The sequence below is a fragment of the Bos taurus genome, chromosome 1 (assembly GCF_002263795.3).
Source record: "Bos taurus isolate L1 Dominette 01449 registration number 42190680 breed Hereford chromosome 1, ARS-UCD2.0, whole genome shotgun sequence".
Taxonomy (NCBI): domain Eukaryota; kingdom Metazoa; phylum Chordata; class Mammalia; order Artiodactyla; family Bovidae; genus Bos; species Bos taurus.
The window spans coordinates 137671266-137690633 of NC_037328.1; the positions used below are offsets into that span (position 1 = coordinate 137671266).

Consider the following 19368-nt stretch of genomic DNA (forward strand, 5'->3'; position numbering starts at 1 on the left):
GGCTGAGTAATATTTCATCATGTATGTATGTAGCACATCTTCTTTATCCGTTCATCTGTTGCTGGACACTTAGGTTACTTCTGCATCCTGGCTATTGTAAACAGTGCTGCAGTAAACATTAGGATGCCTGTATTTTTTTCAAATTATGGTGTTGTTTTTTCCCAGATGAATACCTAGGAGTGGAACTGCTGGATCATATGGCAACTCTATTTTTAGTTTTTTAAGGAAGCTCTGTACTGTTCTCCGTAGTGGCTGCACCAATTTACATTTCTGCAAACAGTGTGGGAGAGTTCAACCAGGGTGTTTTTTTAAGATCCATGTTTCGTGTGGTCTTTGTATCTCATCTGTCCTTCTGTGTCTGAGTCAAGAAGGCCCAAATCCTCCCTTTTCACATCCTCCTGAATGGCTGCTCTCTAGCCCGTTGTGTGGCACTGGTATGCACGAGTGTGCCTGCCACCCCAGGGTACCATGGGCTTCGTCGGGTAGTGGTCGTGGTGTGTGCTGCTTGCTGTGGCCAGAGTGCTTAGAACCTTCTGGTACGTAGGGTGTTCCTTCTATGTGTGCCTGTTTCCTTATCTTACATCCTTGCATCTGAGTCAGGTTCATTAGTAACTGCATTTAATTTAGTCAAAGTAAACTCTACACCCTCGATTACTTGTTAAAAATACTCATATTGCATTTTGATTGCTCGCTTTTTATTATATAATCTAATGTGTGACATTGTACAGATATATTACTGTATGATGTTATAATGTCATGTATTATACTTGGTGAACAATTTATGGGAATTTTTTCAAAAATCATTTTGACTTTGAATCATAGCCCTTACCTAAAATGTGGTCTATTATATTGTGTTCTGAGTGGGTAGGTAGAATCATTAGTGTTTCTGAGTTTGAATTCCAGCTCTGCTTAATCTCTTGAAGGTCAATTTCTACAGATGTAAAATGAGAATAATGTGAGAGCCTATGCCTTGGGGTTGCTGTGAGCCTTAGAAGATATGTGCATCCCAAGATCTGCTCATATTGTGGGCTCATGGAGATTCCTCAGATTGTCAGTTGTTGGCTGATGGCATCCCTCAAAGGTTAGTGTTTAGGAGCAATTACCCTAAAGGCAGTGGTTTGCTGTGTTGTGAGGGAGTTATGAAAACTAGAAGTGTGTGACGGGACAGTAGAAACTAGCAGTAAAATGTGTGCTCTCACAGCTTCTAACACAATCATTCACCGTCCTTCCGTCCCCCTCACCTCTGTTTCCACACACAAATTTTGTGCCTAGCCATAGAGATGACTCAAGGACTGTGCTAGGGTTTCTCCAAGGTAAAACCGCCTGCTGATTCCAGATTTACTTCAAATGCAAAGTATGTTTAGCACTGGCCCCCAGATACACAGCCAGAATACACAATGAATCACTTTGCCGAACAAGACCTCACATCAGACATTTATTGTATTTATACATCTCCTGTGTGTGTGTGTGTGGTGGGGGGCGGGGCATGCTCAGTCATGTCTGATTCTTTATGACCCCATGGACTTTAGCCCGCTAGGCTCATCTGTCCATATTTTCCAGGCAAGAATACTGGACATGGGTTGCCATTTTCTTCTCCAGGGATATATCTCCTATTTTCACTCAAAAGATTCTGGGCAGCCAGCAACAGATAGCATATTGGGTACACTGTACTGTCAAATCCACAATGCTACTAGCACAAGCCTTCTTTTTTTAGGGAGACCCCATTCATATTGTAAAACCATGGTTCTCATGCTGGAGAAGGAATCAGGAAATCTCCTGCAGGCCTCTTGTTACAGCACAGGTCTGTGGGCCCCACCATCAGGGTTTCTGATTTGGTGGGTATAGTGTTGCTGCTGCTGCTGCTGCTGCTGCTGCTAAGTCGCTTCAGTCGTGTCCGACTCTGTGTGACCCCATAGACAGCAGCCCACCAGGCTCCCCTGTCCCTGGGATTCTCCAGGCAAGAACACTGGAGTGGGTTGCCATTTCCTTCTCCAATGCATGAAAGTGAAAGTGAAGTCGCTCAGTTGTGCCCCACTCCTAGCGACCCCATGGACTGCAGTCTACCAGGCTCCTCCATCCATGGGATTTTCCAGGCAAGAGTCGTGGAGTAGGGTGCCATTGCCTGCTCCAGGGTATCATGTTAGAGTCAAATAATTTGTGTCTCTGACAATATCCCAGGTGATGCTGATGCTGCTGGTTTGGGAACCACACTTTGAGATCCAGTGCCTTAGATACGCACTTTATTTGGACAATCTGTGAGTTTTCTCTCCTGTGGGGTGTGACTGAGAATAGTGTTGATGATGAGAAAAGGGATCTGACATTTACTGAGCACCTGTGACATTTGCCATATTCCAGGTACCTCAACAGCACTTTACACATATTATCGTAGTTAAGCCTCACAACTGCCCCACCAATCAATTCATAATTATTTATTGAGACCCTGTCATGTATGTGCAGTGCTAGGTGCTAGGGATATGGAATCAACACCACAGACATAATCAGGGAAACATGCTTGAGCAGATAATTATGAGGGTGATTAGTCTGATCCATAGAAAATGGAAGATCAGACAGTTAAGTAACTGGACTAAGGTTACACAGCTAGTGGGAAACAAAGGAGACAAACTTAAAAATCATTTTACTCAAAAATGTACAATCCCTCCACTAAAGCAGAGGTTCTTAGATTTTTGGTTTCAGGTCACCTTTATACTCTCATAAATTATTAAAGACCTCAAAGATTTTTTGCTTACTTAGGTTATATCTATCAACATTTACAGTATTAGAATATAAAACAATGTGGTTCATACTTTGAGCACTGCTACACTAAACCAGGCTGCAAATAGTACCATTTTCTTATGCTCTAAACCCTGACTTGTTTTAATGACTTCTGTAAGCCATCAAAGATAAGAAACTTCTCCTAAACTATTTTTTTAAAGCACAAGTCTTTTCTTCTAGTGCTGATGGCTTCCTAAAGACAGGGCTGACCTGCTTTGGAATCACAAATGTGTGTTTGTGAGACTTCCCTGGTGCTCTAGGGGCTAAGACTGCACTCCTCATGCAGGAGGTCAAGGTTCTATCCCTGGTCAGGGAACTAGATCTCACATGCCCCCAACTAAAGATTCTGAGTGCCAAAACTATGACCTGGCACAGCCAAATAAATATTAAATTAAGTAAATAAATGTGTGTGTGTTTATGATAAGGAAAAGCAACAGTTAAATGACCAATTGCAGAACAAAACAAGATGTGGTGGCTTTATTGTTCACCGAAGTGTCCCTATCCCAGCCGGTGGTATTTAAAAAGTTACAGTTCACACAAGTTACTGACATGCATTGCCTTCAGTGTTCCTTGGGGCAAATGCCATGGCCAGAGAAGCACTGTGGGATCACTCTTGCTGTCTCGTTACAGTGAGAGAAATAGATGGAGGACTGGACTCAAGTCTAGCAGTTTGTATGTAATGTTGGCAGCTGAATCATGTTTAATTGTGGGTTAATGACTAAAATACTGCCTTTCTCATCATTTGTATTCATTGTCTAATGAGCATGAGATGGCCTAGTAGATACATTCCCCCTGTGTGTAACGGTCTGTGGTTGTTCAGATACGAATGCTCTGCCTGACTCTGAATGTTTTATGGGCTTCTTAAGTTTTACTGAGTAAAATCACCAAATCAGAGCTGCCATAACTCAATGCAATTCTTGGTGGATGATCAATGAGATCAGATCTCCTTTTATTTTTATAGAAACCAATGAACCGGTGTCAGGGGAGGGGAGCTTCTCCAGCAAGACCTGTGCAGTTATTTAAATGTAGCAGACCCTAGGATCGGAGAAGGCAATGGCACCCCACTCCAGTACTCTTGCCTGGAAAGTCTCATGGACAGAGGAGCCTGGTGGGCTCAGTCCATTGGGTCGCTAAGAGTCGGATACAACTCAGCGACTTCCCTTTCACTTTTCACTTTCCTGCATTGGAGAAGGAAATGGCAACCCACTCCAGTGTTCTTGCCTGGAGAATCCCAGGGACGGGCAAGCCTGGTGGGCTGCCGTCTATGGGGTCACACAGAGTCGGACACGACTCAAGTGACTTAGCAGCAGCAGACCCTAGGATGAGAAGCAGGAAAGAGAAACCTCCAGTCATCTGACTGTGTGGTCTTCTTGACACCAAACATATGGATCAGTGGTTCATGGGGAAACTTTTAAAATGTTTATCCAGGTATTTTGTGTGACACATGCACGTTCCACAGATAAATCGAAGTAAATGAAAAAAATGAGTGATGCTGGATGATCATTCATCATCTTCCTTAAAGGCTGAATTTTGACACCAAGCATCTCTGTTGGTCGACCTGAGGTAACATGGAGTCCTTCACATGGCATTTCTGCAGAGGGCATGTTTTGCCTGGTGACTGTAACATTTTAGAGGAAATATTTTCCTGGAAAGAGGCAATTGTAGGAATATCCAAGGCATGAGGCAAGTTGAATCTCCTTTTCACCATCACATCAAACGGGAGACTGTGTTACATCCCCTGAGGGGCCATCTCCTGTGAATCCTTTTAGCTGAGTTTCTTTTGCTGTTTGTAAATCGTGAGCTTCTTGCCCAGAATTCTGTTTCTGAGTCCAAGGGCTCATGTGAGCAGCTCTCAGTAATGAACCCTGTTGGTTTTGCAGGTTGTTAGGTCCATTTTCTAGAACCCCTATTTTCTTTTTTTTTTTAAATTTTATTTTATTTTTAAACTTTACATAATTGTATTAGTTCTGCCAAATATCAAAATGAATCCGCCACAGGTATACATGTGTTCCCCATCCTGAACCCTCCTCCCTCCTCCCTCCCCATACCATCCCTCTGGGTCTTCCCAGTGCTCTAGCCCCAAGCATCCAGTATCGTGCATCGATCCTGGACTGGCATCTTGTTTCATACATGATATTTTACATGTTTCAATGCCATTCTCCCAAATCTTCCCACCCTCTCCCTCTCCCACAGAGTCTATAAGACTGTTCTATATATCAGTGTCTCTTTTGCTGTCTCGTATACAGGGTTATTGTTACCATCTTTCTAAATTCCATATATATGCGTTAGTATACTGTATTGGTGTTTTTCCTTCTGGCTTACTTCACTCTGTATAATAGGCTCCAGTTTCATCCACCTCATTAGAACTGATTCAAATGGATAAGAAAGCTATGGTCCCTGCTTGGGGAACTAAGATCCTGAAAGCCATATGGCCAAAAAATAAGAAGATAAAAATAAAACAGGCACAACCATGAAAGGTAGCTGGGCCTCTGCTCTTTACCAGCCCTCCCTGTCCAGGGATGGGGCTCAGGGAAAACCAGACCTGCCCACTGACCCTCCATGTCTGCTCTGTGTCTACCTTGCCAACAGTCAGCCTCAGTTTCTGCCCGGCGAACACATGGAATCATGGAAATCCACCTGACATCATGGGAACATTGTCTTCCCTAAGTTGGGGAGAAGACACAGCATTTATTTAGGGAGATGCAGTGTGGTTACTTGGGTTTCCTAGGTGACACTAGTGGTAAAGAACCTGCCTACCAATGCAGGAGACTTAAGAGACTTGGGTTTGATCGCTGGGTCAAGAAGATCCCCTGGAGTAGGAAATGGCACCCCACTCCAGTATTCTTGTTGGGAGAATACCATGGACAGAGGAGCCCTGGTGGGCTACAGTCCATAGGGTTGTAAAGAGTCAGACATGACTGAAGTGACTGAGCACATAGCGTGCAATGTGGTTACTTAGGTGGAAACTTAAAATATTAGAGGAGGTGAACATTTATGCTTTGCACCCTAGTCTGCAAAGTGACAGCTACAGCCTCTTGAATCCTCATCAGTCATGTCCATTCAGCATGAGCCAGAGTTATTAGGCAATGTCAAAAAGCATGACCATCTGATGCTACTGTGTATCGAGTGTCTTATATAGAGAGAAACAAGGAGGGTTAAGAGTTGAGAGCATCCAAATTATGCTTAATGGCTGTTGCGAGTTGCTTTGTGGAGCATTGTTTGTGTTCTGCAGCTCATGGTGTGACCTTGGGTACGTGCCAGATGTCCCAAATCACAGTCCAAAGGGTGGTGAGTGGTAGATGGATGATGTGGTGGGGGATGGAGGGAGGGAGAGGTGATGGCATTAGTCTTCCACTCAGGGGGAAACGTGAGCTGTGCTATGGGGGAGAAAGGCTCATGCTCCATCATGTGATCTGGCAGCAGACTAATGATTCAAAGCTTATGCTGTTCCTTCCTTTAGGACCTGGAGTTCTTATGGTCTCCTTTCCCAAGGAGATAGCCAGAGTTTCCATCTGCTTAGCTCCACAGAGTTGACTGTGGGGTCATCATTTATTCATTCATTCGTTTGGGAGGGTGACAGGCTGCCTCTGCTGATATGTAAGCAGAGCCTCAGCCTTTGCATGTGCATCCAGGCTGCATCTTGGTTTTCCTTTCAGGAATTGCAGCCCTCAGAGCACTGGGTTTCAGCTGAATGGCCCTGCCTCCTCCCATCCCACACTTAATCACGGTGGCAGGTCTGAAGGCTAAGGTCAAGCAGGATGTGAGCAGCCCAGGGCTGAGAAAGGGGAGGCCTGCTCACTTGCTCTTGACTTTCATGTGTAGGAACCTTTGGGAAGAGAAGGGTAGAAAGGACAGGACCAGCATGGAGCACTATGCAGTTTGTGCTGTGTTCTGACTCTGATACCTTTAAGCTCCATGGCTAGGAGGCATATTGCAGCGACAGATTGCCTAGTCCTGCTGGAAAAGCAGAATTTGTTCATTCTAGATTTTTAATTTTTAAGAGCTTGTAGTTCTTAGAACTTCTGAAATTTTTTTAATCTTAGGACTGGAGGTAGAGGGATTGATCTGCTGAAGAGTGGCTAAAGTTGCAGTTCAGGAAATTGCATGATTAGGTCAAGTGAGAAAATTAAAGCACATTCTCTGGGGTCATTAGTTTTATATTGGTTGCTTCTGTTGTTCTGTTTTAAAAAGTAAGTATCTAATTGCAAACTTTCCTTCTTCCTTATATGTGTATCTTCATGTTTCCCGTGAATGTATATTTACCTTTATTTATCAAATTTATTTTTCAGATATATTGTATTACATACTGATGCAATACCATGCCCATTACTTTGAATCAGTTATTTAAGTCCTTCATCTGAAATAAGAGCTATCTGAGTATTTCTGCTACTTAATACTTAGGGCTTAGAAGATTTCATGTGCATTTGAGGCAAAGTCCTACAGTAGAAGAGATGGCATGCTTTCTAAAGCTTGGAAATGAAGGTGCTAATACTCAGCTTCACAAAATTGTACATAATTTAAAACTGTAACACACTTTCTTGCTTGCTTTATTTTTAAATGTTGATCCTGGCACTCAGAATCCCAGAGCTTCTCCTATTTTCTGATTTTACAACTCCTAAGGAACGTGCAAAAGGAAAGGTAATAAAGGACAATCGTTTCAAGATAAAAACATGATTCATAAAGGTGACAGCCATGCCATATGTGAGGAGTGACTAATAGCTGTCGTGTCTGCTAATGGCTTTTTAAAAATAAAATGATAAAGCAGATTTTCCTATTATTTTGTGTTTCAGTGCTTGCTCAAGTACATTGCCCTGATTCTTCTTCATACCCCAGCAGTGCTGTGTTAGAGCTTACTTAACTATTTCACATAGCTCCATGGTTATTCTTCTAGTATATTTTATGTTTCAAGACAATGATGTGGTATGTTAAAACCGTAACCGCCACTTTTTATTTCTGGAGAGTGCAGTTGAATGGATGGAAGGCAAAGCATTTTCAAGGTTTGCTCATTTGGAATTTCATCCAGAGCAGTGATGAACCAGTAGTCATGCGCTTAATGAAGCACAAGCACACATTTCGATGGCCTTCCCTTGCCATCCTCAGCAGATCTGCTGCAGGCCTCATGGGGACAGACAAACAGGCCCAAAGACAGCTGCGCTGAGTGAGGGATGGAAGGGGAGGAAAGCTCTTATTTTAAAATCCAGTTGTCTTGCATTTCTCTAATAATGAGTGAGGTTGAGCATCTTTTCATGTGTTTATTAGCCATCAGTATGTCTTCAGCCACTATAGAAGACAGTATGGAGACTCCTTAAAAAACTAGGATTAAATTCAATTGTCATCTTAGCAAAATTGGTTAGTTCTAGGAAATGCGTCTCTGTGAAATTCTGTTGTTTTTGGCAAATAACCGAACCCTTTCCCCTTCACTGATAAGCTCCTTGTATATGTCGGTAGTTTTCCTCTTGTTTGGGTCACAGGTCCCTTGGAGAATCTACTGAAAGCTATAGATTCTCTCACCTAAAAACTGAACACACTTACTTGTACACAAAAGTCTGCATCCAGTTTCAGGAGTTTATAGACCTCCCTGAGGCTGAGACCTTTTTCTTTTCCCACCAAGAACCCCTTCGTTATTTCTGCAGTGGATGTGTTCTTCATGGTAAATGTCTTTGAAAAACTACCTACATTAAACTTGTGACATGGTAGCGTTTCTTTTAGAGGAAAAGGGAGCAGTGGAACTGGGGACATTTAATTACCATAAATAGCTATGCATTGTGTTGTCTGGGGCACAGTCTGCATTGAGCATCTGGCTCCTCAGCTCCTGGGGATGCTTGGAGGAAGCAGGTGCAGGAGGGGTGAGGGCAGTGCCTTGGGGGTTGGCAGCCAGGGAGGCATGGCTGCGTGCCAGTCGTTGTCCTCAGGGCACTCCCTGCCCCTGCTCTGTGAAGTCCAGGGGCCCTGATTCCCTGACGGGCTGCCCAGGAAGCTAGAGAGTTGAATGCGTCATGTGATGCCCTGCCACAAATAAGAGGAGAAGGCCTCCTGCCGCATTTCTGGTGGAGGGCCAGCAGTGCCCAGGCTTTTGCCCAGATATCCTCCAGAGCTCCAAGCCCTGGGTCATGAGACACAGCATTTCTGGGACCTGCTTCCCTAGACCAGGGGTGCTGTGCTCACAGGAGATAGTGGTTGCTTACCAGTGAAGCAAATTGGCCTTGGAAGTGGTTCCCACACATCTTTATGCACGTGCATCAGGCAGCTTGGAACTAGGTGCTGGGTGCCTTATAAGGTCCCAAGAGATATTTTGGAAATAGAGAGGGAAGAAGAATGAACATGGAGGACCTGGAAGCTCAAGGGTAAGATGTGTCCTCCATCCCTCCTGCTTCTTCCTCTATCGTTCTGTCCATCTTTCTTTCCTTCCGTTCTTTCATTCTTCTCTCCTCCTTCCCTCTCTTTCTCCCTCTATTTTTCTTTCCCCTCCTCACTTTCTTCCCAGTACTCTTTCTTTCAATCCTTTCTTCCTTTCCGTCCCTGCTTTCAAAAGATGTGTTCAGGCGTCTGCCTGGTGCTGTTGGTTCTCAGCTGGAGTGGAATTTTGGTGCCCTTTCTGAGTCCAGCTCTTCCTACCAGGGAGCATTTTTGTACTGTGTTGCCTTCCCCTGCTCCTTCCTTCATCAATATATTGAACAGCTGCCTTTAGAGAAAAAAAGCTAAAATGATTATGGACTTCACTTTCAGGAAGGAAGATTAAAATCAAATTTAGGAATTGAGGTACAAATATGTGAAAAGCTAAATAATAGTGGAATGATAACATGATGTCTTCAAACAAGAAGGTGAGATGCCAGAAGACAGAATAAGCATTATTGTTAGATGAATGAAACGAGACATGTTTGAGTTAGGAGAATTGAGCAGTTTTTGTGGAATAGGTGGGTTTGGGAAAGGTTTAGAGAGAAGGAGTGTAAACTGGGGTTCCAAATAGGGTTTTCATATTTGGAAAGAAAGAGAATTTTAGTCCAGGAAAGGGGAATGACGTGGGTAAAATCTCAGTGGTGTTGGTCTTTTTCTTTGGTCTCCTACATTTTCAAGGGAAAGTTCCAGTCCAGGGAACCTGTCTTTCTCTCCTGGTCATGGCTATCTTGTCTCCAGTTCTGTATCTTTTACCACATTTTAAATTTAGCTGTTGACGTGCTCAGGGGAAGCACCTGGTGTGTCTCAGCCCCTGCTCTGATCAGCAGACTGGTCACTTTCTGCTACATGTAAGGAGCTACTTGGAGGGGATATTTAAACTGAAGAGAAAGCATTGAACCATCTTTCCCAGCGTAGTGGTTGAAATTCCAGCAGTAATTTTTTATCAGCCCTCTGGAACCAGAGCACTGCTTTCAGGACTCATGATTTAACATGCGGGAGGTCTCAGAGCACCTGAAGTCAAGGCTTTGGATTGTCATTCTTTATGTGACTTGTCCAGTGTGATTGAGTCCTGTCCAGGAAACACTCCCATTTTTCTTGCACATTTTATGTACATTTAGCCATTGTTCTTGTAAATTTTCATAGTAGATAGGTATTATAAGTTGAAGCCAATCTGTATTATTTTGTTCCAGCATCTTGAGTCCTTGAAGAAATAGTTGATTTTTAAGATGCCTGCTGAGCTTTGTACCTACCCTGGTGTCTGGGTCTTTCCTGGCAGTGACTTGAGTCAAATCTGACTAATATACTGTGGTGACACCTGGACTGTGGAAGTTGAAGATTCTAAGTTTAATCCCTCTGAGTCTCGAATTTCTCTTTGATTGTTCCATTGGATCCTTTCCAAAGCTTAGCCTCTTTGGCAACATTGCCAGGGAGATACAGGGTTGCTGGGATCCTCCTAGGCATGTGGGCTTTTGATATTTGCCCCTAAGTAAAAGAAATAATTCCTTCACCAAATACTTGCTAGTTGTCCAGAATTAAAATTTTCTCATTGGTCCATTACATTTGATTATTGAAAAGTTCACATTCAGGCATCGTATATGTCACATGTTGTGTGTGTGTGTGTTTGTGTGTGTGTGTGAAGAAAGAATTCTTTTTCAAGAACAGTGTGGTGATTCTCAGGATCTAGTTGATCTTCTCTTTCATAATCTGGTTTAAAAGGTTACTTTGGAGCAGAAGGGAAGGGAGATGATGACCCTGGTGGTAAATGTAAGCCTAACTGAAAGCTGTCCTAGAATGCTCTTGTCAGAGGACAATTTTGAAAGTTTTAATTCAGCTCCCCATGTTATGCAAAAAGGAAAACCTAGGTCCAGAAATGTGAAGTGATTTCTACCAATGTGATGCAACAGATTTTAAAGACAAACCGGGATCTGAGTACAGGTTCTCTGACTCTTAGAAATAATTACATGTACAGAATCTGTGCAGCCTGTTATCAAAATATGTAGGAAAAAGAAAGCAATGATAAATAGTTTTCAGCAGAATAAAGGAAACAGTTTTTTTGCCACATTTAATTAGGAGTGATTTAACAAAATGTTTCAGAAAAAATTTTAAATTGGAGGATAAATATTTCTCACGAATACAGAGATCTTTTGCTAGGATATTTAGGGTCTGTTTGAAAAATATTATCGGTTAAAAAAAGCAGTCAGACTTATTGCCCATGACATTCACATAACACCATATAATGACTTTGGAGAGGTGTAGGGTGCTAAGCTAATCAAAAGCTATTCAGTTGCTTGAAAACTATTAAATAACTGTTTTTGTGAAAGAAGCCAAGTACATAGTATATTAAAAGATACTAGAAGTGCAGTCTTCTCATATACCATGGGATGCAGTCAAAACTGTAATTAGACTATATTTCCTGCTCCCGAAGCCAGTGTTAGACAAAAGAAGAGATTAAAATAGTTTATGAATAATAAATATTTTAAGTAAAAAAGAAAGAAAAAGGAAAGAAAAATCACTTGGGTATTGAGGAAGGGAAAACCAAATGGTCTAATGAACAAAGCTACCATTTGTAGCCCAGCTTGATGGTGCCTCCTCCCACCTCTCCTTCTCAGCTGCCCCTCATTCTCACCCCAGTCTCTGAGAAATGCCTGGCCCCTGTACTCCCCTAGGATCTTGGGAAGGTGTGGAGAGGAGGCAGGGACTGCCCCGGCCATTTTCTCTACTCTGTTGCCTTAGGGAAAGCTCTCGTAGGGTCAGAGAGAGCGCTGTTCCCAGCTGTAGGCACATATCCAGGGCCTGGGAGGTGGTTGAAGAAAGGTCTTCTTTATGAGCTGCAGATAGGCCTTCTTTCAGCTCCTCTAGTAGCAGCTACCCTCTTAGAGCTGAGTTTGGGTGCAGAGCCCTTAAGATAGTCCTGGGTTCCCCACCCAGGAGAGTGTGCAGAGTGAGCTCATGGCAGTCATGAACAGTTTGGCTTAGCTTCAATCCAGATCTCTTCCTTGGCTCTCCTTCTCTCAGAGTCACTACTGTCATCTAACCCAAACATGTGCTGATCACCTGTGTTGTTGCATTGTTAGAAAGCTATGGTATAAATAGAGCAGAAGAGCTCTGGAGCTGGAATACCTGGGTCCATGTCTGGACTCCACACTTAGTAGCGCATGATTTTGGGCAAGTTATGCAATTTCTTTGGGCCTCAGTGCCATTATCTATGAACATGGAATAATAATGATGTGTGAGTGCCTAGTTGCTCAGTTGTATCTGGAGTGCCTAGTTGCTCAGTTGTATCTGACTCTTTGCAACCCTATGGACTTAGCCCGCCAAGCTCCTCTGTCCATGGGATTTGCCAGGCAAGAATACTGGAATAGGTTGCCATTTCCTACCCCAGAAGATCTTCCCTACCCAGGGATCGAACCTGGGTCTCCTGCATCAGCAGGCAGGTTCTTTACCACTGAGTCACCAGGGAAGCCCTGGAATAATAATGATGATAAGTCCCAAGACATGGGTTGTGAGGTTCTTAAATGAGAAGGGAAAAGCACTGTGATAGCACCTGACATGGAAGAGTGGCTCTGTAGATGTTAGTGATGATTATTACTCTAACCTGTATGGATGCTGGGAAAGGGTATGAATACCATCCCTGCCCTGAACAGATTATGCTGTAATCTGGGAAACTGAACATTTTTCGGTCATGAAGAAGGAAGTTGGTCTTGTAAAACTGGTCTAGTGGTGCTGAATTCTCTTAGTTTTCACTTGTCTGTAAAGCTTTTGATTTCTCTGTCAAATTTGAATGAGAGCCTTGATGGGTAGAGTGATCTTGGTTATAGGTTTTTCCCTTTCATCACTTTAAATATATCTTGCCACTCCCTTCTGACCTACAGTTTCTGCTAAAAAATCAGCAGATAATCTTATGGGGTTTCCCTTGTATGTTATTTGTTGCTTCTCCCTTGTTGCTTTTGATATTTTTTCTTTGTATTTAATTTTTGTTAGTTTGATTACTGTGTGTCTTGCTGTGTTCCTCCTTGCATCTATCCTGCCTGGGGCTCCCTGTGCTTCCGTGACTTGGGTGACAGTTTCCTTTTCCATGGTTGGGAAGTTTTTGACTATAATCTCTTCATATATTTTCTCAGACCCTTTCTCTTTTCCTTCTTCTTCTGAGACCTCTAAAATCCAAATGTTGATGTGTTGGAAGTTGCTCTTATGACCTTGTGTGTCTAGCAAAGGATCACTTTTATGTCTGAGGATGGATTGCTGGCCATGCCTGTGTGATCTAGCATGGATGGAGCAGAGGGTCCTTATTTTCCAAAAAGAGCTAAGCCCTCTAATCATGTTACTTTTTCCAGACCTTAGCCTTCTGAGAAATTCTGTCTGGGTTTCATTCACTCTTTAGGAAAAAAAATAAAAAGCACATGGTTACATAGGAATAACTACGTGTAACTGGCCAAAGAAGTAGAATACACATGAATTCTTAAATATGCTACTGTTTTCAAGGCCATCTTTTTGATTGTGCCCCTTTGGTATCCAGGGAAAATGCAGAGGGAAGACCAGTCTGTTTTGTGGAATCTTGTATGAATTTATCAATCTCATAATGCCTAGAAGATGCATCTCTTAGAGCGAAGCCTCCATACTCTAGTAAGTCCCTCCTCTTATTGTGTGATATCAGTCTTTTCAGGGAAGGATTTCACACCATTGCCACTTTGGATACTAACTTCTGTTTGGCTGGTAGTGTCAATTCTTGGTGGCTTTCATGGCTCCTGTCAGTGAACCGGGCTCAGGTTCTGCCCTCTTTATGCCCAGCACCGCCTCAAGCAGAAGTCAGCAAACTAACCAAGGAGCCCAATCTAGTCTACCACCAGTCTTTATAAATAAAGCTTTATTGAGATGCAGCCACAGCCATGAATTGACATATTACCTATGACTGCTTTTGTGCTACAAATGCAGCATTAAGTAGTACTTGTGAGATGCCATATGGTCCACAAAACCTAGTAAAAGTCCTGTGCAGCCTTCTGATCCTCGACCTAAAGATTAGATGTAGAGAGAGGGGGAGTCCTCCAAGGCCACCACATAGGGAGGCAGAGATCACAACTGCTCAACTGTAGGGAAATTCAGGACAAGAAAGTATAAGATGAGAGTAAGAAAGTTGCCTGTAGAACCAAGGAGATGAAGTAGAAGCTGAACTGTTTGGATACAGGCTTCTGCTGTGGTATGTAGCAACTTATCAGATTCCACTGGAAGTTGCCCCTGATCATATGTTTTTCTCATCACAGGGGTCACATGAAATCCTCCAGTGAAGGGAAAGGTATTGGGTCTGGGACACAATTCCCTCTCTCCCTACAGCTTTGCTGTGATGGCTCGTTACAGTCTCCAAACAAAACTGCCCTTGGAGATTTGACCTTACATTTCTGTGCTGATTCAGAACTGGGTAATGAGATTCCTGTATTTTCAGCTACCAGAACCCCTCACTCCTTTGAAGGTGCTGTGATACTTCACAAGTATCCCCAAGGAAGCCACACCACTCCAAGTGTCTGCCTTTCCCGTTTCTGTCATTGAAAGGGCCGCAAAGAAGACAGAGTATGAAATGCAGTCTTATTGACCCACCAATCTTGCTTTGTAAGGAGAGCAGTGGCTTAGGAGCCACTCATTTTCTGCATATTACTGGCTCCATCTCTACTAAGAGCTTGTCAGTCTGATCTCAGCTCTGTGACAACCCCTTCCCAGAGCTTCTTCACAGGACTGCCAGCCTGGGAATCTCTGCTACTTGCTGGCTGTTCACTGTGGCCCAGGACTGCCTCCATCCAGATGGGCACCATTTCCAACTTACACAAGGCACCCTGTGGACTGGCAGCAGTCCTGGGTCCTGTTCCTTCCCCTCTCTGGGCTTCGGTGTTGCCTGCTTGGGGAAACTGAGCTATATGACTTCCAAGGCATCTCTTAACTCTTTGATTCGTAGTCCTTTTGAGGAGTCTGTGTGGCTGGCGAAGTTCCCTTCATGCTCTGTGCTGCTTCCCTGCCTGGAGTGCCTTTGAAACCAGCAGGGAAAGCTGTGTGCCAGGAAATCCAAGGGCTTAAGAAGAGAGGGCTCTTGGGTTGCTCTGGAGACTGGATGTGACAGTGTCAAGGCAAATACTGGCTGTGAGTGTCAGACCAAAGGCAGATATGGCTGAGCCTAGACTGATCTTCTCAACGTCAGAGCAGGAGAAAAGCCGGAGCCCCTCTGGCTCCATGTGCAGGGAGAACAGCAACATGTGCGCAAGTATCTTCTCTCCCTGACCAGACCATGGCTGAGTCTGACAGTAGAGATCTGGACACCAGAGTGACCAGATGCCTGGGCTGAGCAAAGGGACAGTCATAGGGAGGAGAACAAGGCACCCTGTGGGTGTGAATACACAGAGGTGAGGCTCACTGAGGCCACAGACCCTCTAGGGAAGAGGCACCTCTGAGCTTCCTTGAGATCTTGTCAAACACACACTTCAGTTCCCTTAGGTTACTAAAGGTTTGGTATATTTTTCTTAAAAACCTTGTTTTCTTCTGTGTTGTCCCTACTTCGTTGGGTGTTGATAATGATGGGTGTGGACCTGGTGTGAAATGATTTCCTATTATCTCATGTAATTTAAACCTCACATGGCTAGCTGTGGCCAGTTCTTTCTACATTTGGCAGAAGAGACAACCATGGCTCACTGCAGTTAGATAATCTACACCAAGGCCACAGAGCTAGAAAGTTCTGCAGCTGAAATTCTAACCCAGACCTTCCACCCGGATGATATTGCTTTTAAATGCTGTGTCCTTATGCCTGTCCACATTGGCTTGAATGTGGCTAATGGAATTGCTAGTGCAATGAGGTTGCAGGAGCAGGGGGCGCTTTCTTACCTGTGCAGAGTTAACAGAACTCAGGGTTCCTTAACAGCACTGCTGACACTGGGGCAGAGAATTCTTTGGGTGGGGGGACTTCGCTGTGTGTTGTAGGAAGTTTAACAGCATCCCTACTCTCTACCCACTAGGTGCCAGTAGCATCTTCATCTCCACCCACTTGTGGCAACCCAGAATGTCTCTAGATTTCGTAAAATATTCCCTGGGAGACAAAATTGATCTTGCTCCAGTGAGATCACTGACATGTTAATTTAAAAAAAAAAAAGAAAAAAAATCTCTCATATGTAATTCTTTTATTGTCTACTGTTTTTCCCCCTTATACACCAAAATTCTACTCTTCAAGGGCTTGAGCCCTTCTTCCTACTTGGCTGACATCCTGAACTGTGTCACTGGGAACACTTTACCTTGCTGGCATCTTGTCCAGACACTCTCTCTTTGAGCCTAGAGCCTCCTGGGGGAAGTATTAAGAGACAACGAGCTATGAAAACAGTGTGTTCTTCCTTGTGCTAAGCACCTCTGCTCCAGCAGTAAAACGCTTCAGTGGTGCGAACATATGGCATCAACTCAGCCTCTGAAAACCATGCTGGGCATCTAACATGCATGGAGGAAAGGGGACAGGCTGTGTGAGCTCTGGAGGCTTTTGGAAGGGACTCCACTCTCCCCAGGAGCAGCTGGGTTGGGGTTCCTCAGAGATCTTGATTCCACGAAGGCCAAGGCTTTGCAGGCCTTGAAGCCATTGCATTTTGCTCCTTTAATTAAACTCCCTGCAGCCCTTGACATCTGCCACAGAGAAAGGCCTAGAGCAGAGCAGCCCCGTGGCGCAGTGCCAGCCCTCGCCTTGGCTCCAGGCAGGCGTCTGATAAGTGAGGGGTCAGGGCACACGAGTAGGGACCCACTACTGTGTGCCTTCTGCCCACACAGCTTTCTGAGGGTGGGGTGTCACTTGGAGACTTCTAGGCCAATAAACAGCCTGGGGTATTGGTCTCAGAGCAGGGTGTCTGAGCTGCTTAGCCACCCAGTTTAATAGTCCCAGCTGTAAAAGGTTAGTGAGGTCAGGGGTTTAATGTGCCAGAAAGTGATGCCTGTGAATTTTCATCAACGTGCTTCATCAGGGATGTCATCATGGGATCTGACAATGAGTTTTAAAATAGTCTTTTTTTCAGAACATAAATGTTTGGAGCTAAATAGAATTATCAGGAAAAATCTTTGAAAGCTTAGTCCACAGGGATTATATACATATCCTGAACCTAGGGTGTACATGTGCCCAAACCTTTATGCCCATGTGAACACATGCACTTGTCTCCATGTGAAGGATGAGGGGCTTAAATCCAGCTGAGCCTGTTTCACATTCCAAGTCAAGTCAGTTTCTTCATATATCCATGGATGAGTTACTTATGATCTCTGAGCCTGTTTCCTTATCCTTAAAGTAGGAATAATTGTACTGACATCATTGGCACTGTTCTGAAGGTTACCGATAATGTGTTTGAAGTTAACAAAGTGTAGAAGACACTCAATAAATGATGATGTTGTTTCTATCAAAATATCCTGTTGTGAATTGTTAGGGAAAAGATACCAAGTCTAAGGTAGAACTGAATTTCTTAGATTACTCTTCAATACTTAGGTTACTATATCTCATACTTCCTTCATTTCACTCTTGGGACTGAATGTGAGTATATTCAATTTCAAAATGCTCTTTCATTCAATAATAATAACATGATCTTTCAGGAATTTGAATTACTATCACTTAATACCTCCAAAGGCTCCTGTTTTGTGTTCATTGCTGTGAACCTTTATGAAGCATGTACTGTGTGCCAGACATAGATCCAAAGGCTGGGTATCCAGCAGTTAAAATAAAGCTCCTGCTTGCTGATGGTTTATGTGCTGAGTCTGCTTCAGCCATGCCTCCGGGAAAGATGTGCCATCCTATGGCAGAGATAACCACTGTGAACAGACTTCATGTCATGCTCTGTGTTGGATGCTTAGGGGAGAAACATGTAGTGATGAAAAGAAACACTGAAATATGGCAATGTGGTTGGTTTGTTGGGGAACTGACACATGAGCAAGTGATTGAGACAGAAAATGCAAAACCATGACAGGTGTCATGGAAATCTAAGAATTGATTTAGAATAAATTTATGGATGAATAATTCATTAAAGCTGATTAAGGGAAGTTGAGGGCATAGTTCCTGAAACATAGTATGCGAATGTTTGAATGGATGAATTGTTGAATGGAGGGGAGGTCTGCCATGTACAGTTGTGTAGGTTTCATATTGCACTCCACTGTAGGCCATTCAAACTGTGATGATGGTGTTCAGCCTCTGTGCTCATGTGCCAAGAATTTCACATGTGATCTCAGTCAATCTTCCTAACACTCCACCGTTTAAGTGGTGTTTTCTCCATTCTGCAGGCATGGACTTGGGCACTCAGTGAAGTTGCTACCTGCCCAGGTTCATAAAGGAAGTCAGTAGAAGAGGGGACCCACAATTGGAATCAGACCCCTTTTAACTCCAGAGTTCCTGCTTGGAGAATAGGAGAAAAGAGTAGCTTAAAAGGAAACTTAATGGTTTGGATCTTGTCTTTTAGAACAAAATGTTTGGGTCTCTGAGGTCAAAAGGAGAAGTAGAGACACTAAAATGATTGCTTTTCCAGGTTTCAGGCTTCACGTCACAAGCTTAGTGAGACCCTTGCTCTGTTTTCTCCACCGTGATCACATCACACTCTAAGTGCTCCATCCTTCTCTCCTTAAGGGAAGCATGGATCCCAGACCCCAGAAAAACCCATCTAGTAGAGGTGGTAAATACACCATTTGTATTATTCACAAAATTAATAATAAAAAAAGATAACAGCACTGGACCAGATGAGTATTATCATGTCCACTGTTATTGTAGTGGACACTCAGCCTCTTGGCCAGGAGATGACATGCAGCTCAGATGTGCTATTTCTTTTATGAGTAAGTTTATCCTCTCTCCATTCCTGAGTCAGCAATAAGCTGGATAATGCACTGCCATGTTGGTGTCCCATCAGGACTGTGAGCTAACAGGACCTTCCCAACACTGGCCCCTGAAGTCTCAGCACTTCATGCTCCTGTGTGATCCTGGAAATTGGCAGGAGCCGGGGGTCGACTGACTGCACCTGATTTCTAGTTGCTCTTAAAAGGCAGTTTATTTCTCATCAGATTCATAATGTATCTGTTCAGTCTAGAGAATTGTAGTTCTTAGGTGAAAGAAAACATTATGGCAGGTTAAGTAGAATTGTAGATAACGGTGAATACAATTTTAAAATTTCAGGAAATGGAGGGTTAGAAGTTGCATGGATTTTGAAGGGGAATGTAGTCTGCCTGCTT

At 43.5% G+C, this 19368-nt stretch overlaps 1 protein-coding gene and 1 non-coding gene across 3 annotated transcripts in view; one reads left to right on the forward strand and one right to left on the reverse strand.

The window, feature by feature from the left end:
* CPNE4 (copine 4) overlaps positions 1 to 19368 on the forward strand; it is a 686953-nt gene that overhangs the window by 11835 nt on the left and 655750 nt on the right. The window lies entirely within an intron of this gene.
* Positions 12557 to 12628, reverse strand: TRNAS-GCU (transfer RNA serine (anticodon GCU)). The gene has a single exon. It is a non-coding gene; the product is annotated as a tRNA-Ser (tRNA).